Source organism: Pteropus vampyrus, unplaced genomic scaffold, assembly GCF_000151845.1.
Source record: "Pteropus vampyrus isolate Shadow unplaced genomic scaffold, Pvam_2.0 Scaffold55, whole genome shotgun sequence".
Lineage (NCBI taxonomy): Eukaryota > Metazoa > Chordata > Mammalia > Chiroptera > Pteropodidae > Pteropus > Pteropus vampyrus.
The window spans coordinates 9,071,739-9,078,949 of record NW_011888836.1 but is presented as its reverse complement, the minus strand read 5'-3'; positions in this window follow the sequence as shown (position 1 = coordinate 9,078,949).

Below are 7,211 nucleotides of genomic sequence, written 5' to 3'. Positions count from 1 at the left end.
AATAATTAAAGGAAATGTTTTTTGGTCCTTGGGAAAGTTACAAATGAATTGAATGAACTAGACTTGAATACGAAAAAGATAAATCACAATTCAGGTTACTAGAAGTTTGCTACCAAAAACATGGTTGTAACAATATATGTGCTAAAAGTTCCAAGACTGGAATGGTCAGCATTACAGAATGTATTAATCCAGAGAGAGCTTTAGAGACTATGTAGTCCAAGTATTCATTTTACAGATGAAGAGTGAGTGGTCAAGAGAGACGAAGCTGTGGGGGAGGAAGAAACTTTCCTCTATTCTCAAGGTTCTTTAGGCCGGCCTAATAATCAAATAGACACGAGAGAGATTAACATACACATATGTATGGGAACCCCACGAGATCCCACGTGCATGAGAGGTTCAAAGACAGAAAAGAAAATGGGTATATTACACATTCTGAGCTAGGGATGAGGTAAGCTGCCTTGGGGGCTCCCAAGGGTCATTGCAGAGAGAGCACATGTTTAGTAATCAGTAGTTTGTCCTGTTGTATAGGTAGGTCAAAAGAGGTTATCTTCGATAATCTTACTATGAGCAAGTCCCCCAATTCAAGTTCTTCTGGGTAGTTAAGAGAGAGGCAGAAGTTTCTCTTGAGCCCACGCTAACGTTGCCTTCAGCACAAAACAACCTGTATATCACAGAGGCACATCTTAGAGTGGCTCTTTCTGACCCCTATAAAGCAAATTGTCCAGCTGGCAGCTGAGCTCAAACTAGAATCCAGGGATGGTAAATCTTAATCTGTTGCCCTTTCTTCATAGTGTGCTGCTATCGAGGGCTACCAAAAAAGGCTTCCTGGAGGAGGTAGACTTTAAACTGAGCCTGGAAGGGAGGATAATATTTAGACAATTAGAAACAGAGAAGTAGGGCATTTCTGGTAGGAAGAAAGTCATGCTAAAAGCTTCTAAACTCTAGAATGAGCATAATATTTTCCAGCAGTGATGAGGAGATAAGTCTGGCTGGTTTTCAGAAGGAAGAAAAGGGAAACATATTTGGAGGTTGGTGGAGGCAAACGCAGTGGGTTCTGTGTTCTAGGCTGGTTACAATGCTGGGGACACCACTCACTGTCACGTGAATTTCCTTCCATAGGATAATAGCTAGCAGTATGGCCCTGTAACCAGAGGGCAACTGAGACTGGGGCTCATGCTGCCTGCACTGCTCAGCCAAAAGACTGACACAGGAGTTGGAATATTTAGAATAAATGTTTATTGTCAGAGCACTGGTGATCTGAGAAGGCAGCAGGTTAACACCTTCAAAAACTGCCTTCCTTTCTCAGTCTGGCTTAGGGAATTTAAGGAAAAATCTGGGCATTATTCCAGGGGCTGCATGATGGTTTGGGGTGGGGGTGTCTGTTGTGCTTCACAAAGCTATTACTTTGGCAACACAGTCCTCCAGTTGCATTAGTAACCCAGGAACAAAGATGGGAGTCTAGAAAGAATGCTAGGCCAGAAGGATTGTGATCAGTAAACATAAGGGCATTAATCATAAGTTTCAAGGCAACTTTCTATGGCAGCGGACGTTCCAAGTTCTGGGTCAAGCTGCTAGGGGCAATCTATTGTTAAGCTATAGGGCAAGGAAAAGTGAAGCTGGGGACACTGTGAGGCCTCTACTACAGGGTCCCAACCCAGCCCTTCTTCAGTTCAATACCCTTTGCTCTTAAGGTCACATTCACCCATTTATGCATCAAATATTTACTAAGCTTCCTTCTGTAATGTGTTCTACTTAGTGTTAGATGTTATCGAAGCAACAATAAAAACCAGCCATGAATCAGGCAGTCAAGTATCGAATAGTCTGGAAAGGGGGAATGAATGAACATATAAACAATCACAATTATGGCCTTATGTGAATACAAATAAATTGCTTTGCAATTCAATAAAATGAAAAAAAAGTTACATTCAGTTATGAGATTAGGGAAGACTTTTGGAGAGGCAGGACTTGCACAGAACCTGGAAGAATAAGTAGAATTGAGGGAGCAGGAGAACATTCCAGAAAGGAGTAACTTGAGTAAAGTGTTGGGAGGATATAGGTAAGAGGACAGGAGTGTGTCTGGTTAAAAGACCAGAGGATGGATGAAAGAAATGGTAGGGATTAGAGGGAGTGGTGTATGTCACCAAACCATCCCTTCAGTGTTTCATTGGTCTAACTGACGAGGGACTATGGGGTGATGTTGCTGTCGTAAATATCCCCATGTTGCTGGATTTTCTCTAAAATTAGCCCAGGCATTCAAAGGCCCAGAGCATATAAATCTACTGAGACTTTAAAGTGGAGACTTGTAGGCTCCTAACAACTATATCAGTTATACCCAAATAAATATTCTTTAGGTCTCATTATCTAACAGTGATACTGAAAAAAGTTTCAACGAACACAATATTATTATGAGGCTTCCCTGAGTACAACTCAAAAGTGTTGATAAGACTCTCTGAAGCCAAGGGGGCTGGCTTTTCAGAGCCTTCTATCTCTAAACCAATAACAATGTAAAACGCTCTCCCTGAGGCTAAAATAGAAGAGGTGAAGGGATGTCAGCCTGGCAGGAAAAGTTTTTCAGGCCTTTTCATACTCTTCCATACAGCAATCTAAATTTATACTCAAATCTGAGAACAAGAGGACAAACTAAGGGTTTGTTTCTGTTGTAAATTCCACATTCCCAGTCTGAATTTCCTTTAGTATCTTGTAGGATCCTTTCAAGGCTCCCCATCCAAGGTTGCATCTGCTTTCAGATTGTAGACACACAGAGCTGTGTTTTCTGGCACAGGATCATAAGAAAATTTTAGGAAATTTAAGAAGATATAAGATCTAGAAAGAAAGGTGGTTATTTGACGGTGATGATGTCAGCTCTGATGAAGATTTTCTTCATGGTGACCCTTACCCTAACCCCCAAACTGCTCCTGTTTCTCATCCTTGGGACAGTTAGTTATTAAAGCTGATTTCTGATTGTGTGCAGAAGTCTGGGATTCTTATCGTTTTTCTCCTTGCTACTGTAGGGGTTCAGTCACCCCAAGATGTGCCTCTGTGGTATGCAGATTGTTTAAAGCTAAAGGCCAAGTTTAGCCACAGGCTCTAGAGAAACTTTTGCCCCTTCCTTAACTACCTAGAAGAACTCGAGTCAAGGGCCTTGCTCCTGATAAGCAATTATCAGAGATAACCTCTTTTGACCTATCTATAGGGCAGATAAAACTTCTATTTTCTAAGCATCTGCTCTTCTTATCATCCTGCAATGAACCCTCGAAGCCTCCAAGGCACCTTATCTCATCCCTAGGTCAGGATGTCTTATATACCTATATTCCCTTTCTATCTCTGACGCTCTTGTGCATGTGGGCTCTCAGATTCTCTCATATATGCAGGGTTCCCATACATATATATGTATTAAATTTGGTTATGTCCTTCTGTTAATCTGTCTCATGTCCATTTGATCATTAGACCAGCCTAAAGAACCTTGAGGGTAGAGGAAAGTTTGTTCCCTTGTCACACTACTCTATGAAACTTTTCTTTATCTTTTCCCTTCCAGCTAAAACAGAAAGTCTCAGTAGCATGTGGTGTGTTTCAGAGGGAAGGATAAAATGGCGGGTGGGATGTGTTGGCTGACGGGGAAGAATTGTTGGGCATAGTTTTTCCATTTGAGAATTCCCTTTCTGGCTATACCTTTTCTTTCTTCCTACTCTTTGAGACAAGGCCTGCATTCTTCTCCACCCAGAAGTTCATACAAACTGGGCTATTCCTGAATTCAAAAGTAGTCTGTTTCCTCATAAAAGTGTGTTGGGTACTTAGTAACTAACAACCTCAAGGGGATGCTTCCTATGTTAGCATATTAATAACTACTTCATACTCTAAACTTGCTGAGCATTTATTTAAAAAATTCTGGGGATTATTAGTTAATGACAAAAGACTCCCAGCTATTTAAAACACTGAAATTTGAGTTCTAACAAGGAAATAATCTACAAAGCCATACGCTTTCTCTTGATTTTTCTAATATTGGAAGAAATTTGTCTACCATTAAGAGATATATATGCAGAGGAGAGGGGAGAAAAGAAAAACATTTTGTGCTGCCAAGAAAATTAATTTAGTGAAGAGCTTTCATGAGGGAGAAATGAGTAGAAGCAAAAGAAGGGAAGGAGTGCACACATCATCATGGATTATCATGCAGAACTGATACCCTAAAACGGAGGAGAAACAAAGGATGGTTTTCAAAGTCTTTTGGAAGGGTGTAAGGAGAGCAGACAGTACTCAGCAAACACATTCTTTAAGAACAGTTTGTGGTAGTCCAGACATTCCATTCAAATTAGTGGCTATTTTGGAAAGACAGTAGCTGCTGAAACAGCAATCTGGAAGCACAAGGAGGTTAACATTCACATATGGAAAGTTTTCCAGGCTGGTCTCAGAACCATTGCTGTCACAGTGAATTGCTGAGTGCTTTCCAACATGCTGTGGGCAGGGCCCTTCTTAAGTGAGTTAAAATCTCTCTTCTCCTCCATAGCTTCTAAAATTATTATAATTGTTATCAGTATTTGTTTGGTTATAATATAAAACACATGCTGATGATAGCTTAGAGCTGCAAAGGAGCAGAAAAGTCTCTACGTGCTGATAATCGAATCCTTCTTAAATGAAATTTACAGAACATAGTTTCTCTAAACTGCCCAACTACGAAGTATAGTAGATGGTAAGTACTCCAATGAGTCGATTTTTGGAGAGAGTCCGTTTCCCTGATGACATCAAGTGACCTCAGGAAGGTCTTCCCCATTGATAGGTGTGCCTACTGAGTAGGGCAACGGTCCTCATTGCCCTGTCCTGGAATGAGCTGCCCCCAGCATGATGAACTGCCCATGACTGGGGAGATTCCAGCAGAGACGGAACAATATTCACTGCTGAGATTTCTGCTCCAGCAGCAGATAGGTACGTTATGAGTGACATTAGTTAGAAGAGTGTTCCTGCTTCTATTTTTATTTATGCTTCTGGTCCATCTTATGTTACTTTTTCTTCCTCAACATTTAGAAGGATTTATTACAAAACAAGTTGTGCAATGCAGTGTTGAGAAGAAACTGTTTATTGAATCTTGTAAGATGTATAAGTTTATCTTACAAGAGATAAAGGTGAACTTACAAAGCTTGTAGGTACACAACGTTAAAAAAATACACAGGTATATTCAGTTATTAATTAATTTTCCTCTATTCTTTATTTTAATTTTTATTGTGAAATAAAGATACACACAAACATCTATGTGTCCAATGCCCATGCCTGGAAATAGCACATTACTGTACCCAAGACTTTTGTAGGCCCCTCTCAGATTACATGGGTCTCCCTCTAGCAAAGTCAATCCTACTCTGAAATTTCTGTTACTTGTTTCCCTGTTTATCTTTATAGTTTTTATTCACCTATGCTTTTATCCTTAAACAATATATCATTTAGAGCTGCCCATTCATAAAACAAGTAGAATCATACTTTAATCTTTTGTTGCTTCTTTGCTTGACATTTTATGTTGGGGATTTATCCATGTTGATATAATTGTGTAGTATTTCACTGTATGATTATGACACAATTTAATCATCTATTCCACCTTCAGTGAACATTTGGATTGTTTCTCATTTTTCGCAATTACAAGTAATGCTGCCAAAATGATTCTTGCATGTTTTTGAGTACACTTGTGTAAGAATTATTTGAGGGCATATTCCTAACATTGGAATTTCTGGCTCTTCGTGTAAATGCGTTTCCACTTTCTAGGTAATACCAGCTGGTTTTCTAAAACTGTTACACATTTGAATTCCAACCAGCAGAGTGTCTGAATTCTGATTAGTCCCTCCATGTCCTTGTTAACACTTGGAATTGAACAGCTTTTTAAATTTTAGCCATTCTGATGGTGTGTAATGGTATCTTCCTGCAGTTTTAATTTTCATTTCTCTGATTATTAATGAAACTAAATGTCTTTTCATAAGCTTATGGACCATTTGTGCTATTATTTTCTGAAATTCCTCTTTGCTTCTTTTACTCATTTTTCTATTAACTGAAAGACTTATTTAATTCATGAGTTCTTTATATATTCTAGATCCTAATATTTGGTTGATTATATATGTTGTGAATATATCCTCTGAGGACAATGCTTATTTTTGTTTCATTTTATTTTACTCTCTTACGGTCTCTTTTATAGAAACTCTAACTTTAAAGTAGCTAAATTTATCATATTTTTCCATTATGGTTAGTGCTTTTTGAGAAGTACTTATTTAAGAAGTACTTCCCTATGCTGAATTTGTTAGCATATTCTCTTATATTGTTTCCTAAAAGTTATATATCATTAAAATAATTTGCCATTGATTGTAAGAAACATCACAATTTCAGAAATGGTAAAGTATGAAAAAGGAAGTATATCTTTGAAATGATGACCACAAGGCAAATTTGTTTTTTCTTACACAGCTCTTTAATACAACAAAAACTGATTTTGAGATATGATATAGAATAGGGTCCAAATTCTTTTTTTTTTTTCATATGGATAATCAACTGCTACCTTGTCATTTATTGAAAAGTTCATCTTTTCCCCAAGGATCTGAATTGCCACCACTACCATACATCAAATGTCTATGGAAGCTGGGGCTGTTTCTGGGCTCTATATTTTGTTTGATTGGTCTATTTGTCTTATCCCTGTACCAATCACACTCCTACTAATTACTATAGGAGGATAATTCTTCCCTCTATATTCTTCTTCAAGAGTCTCTTGAAGAAGAGACCTCTGTTGGGATTTTGAATGGAAATGCATTAAACCTATAGATCAATTTGCGGAGAATTAATATTTTTATGAGATTGGGTCCTTTCTACCCATAAATATCATATTTCTGTAATTAGGTCTTCTAGGCCTTTTAATGAAGTTTTATAATTCTCTATATAAAAGTCTTGCACATATTCTTTTTAGATTCATCCCTAAATACCTTGTTTTTTGATACTGTAGGAAAGGAAAAAATCTTAGGGTCCCTGGCTGGGTCTGAAAATAAAACTGACAAAGATTTACAGGAGAAAAACATACACATTTATTTCATATAAGTTTTATGGGACACAGGAGCCTTTTTAAGGAAATGAAAACCTAAAGAAACAGTTAGATCTGTGTATTTTAATGCTAGTTGTGATGAAGAATGGGCAGTTGTATAGAAATATGATAAGTTAAGGAGTATGAGGTAATTATCGTAAACATTGTATGGCATCTT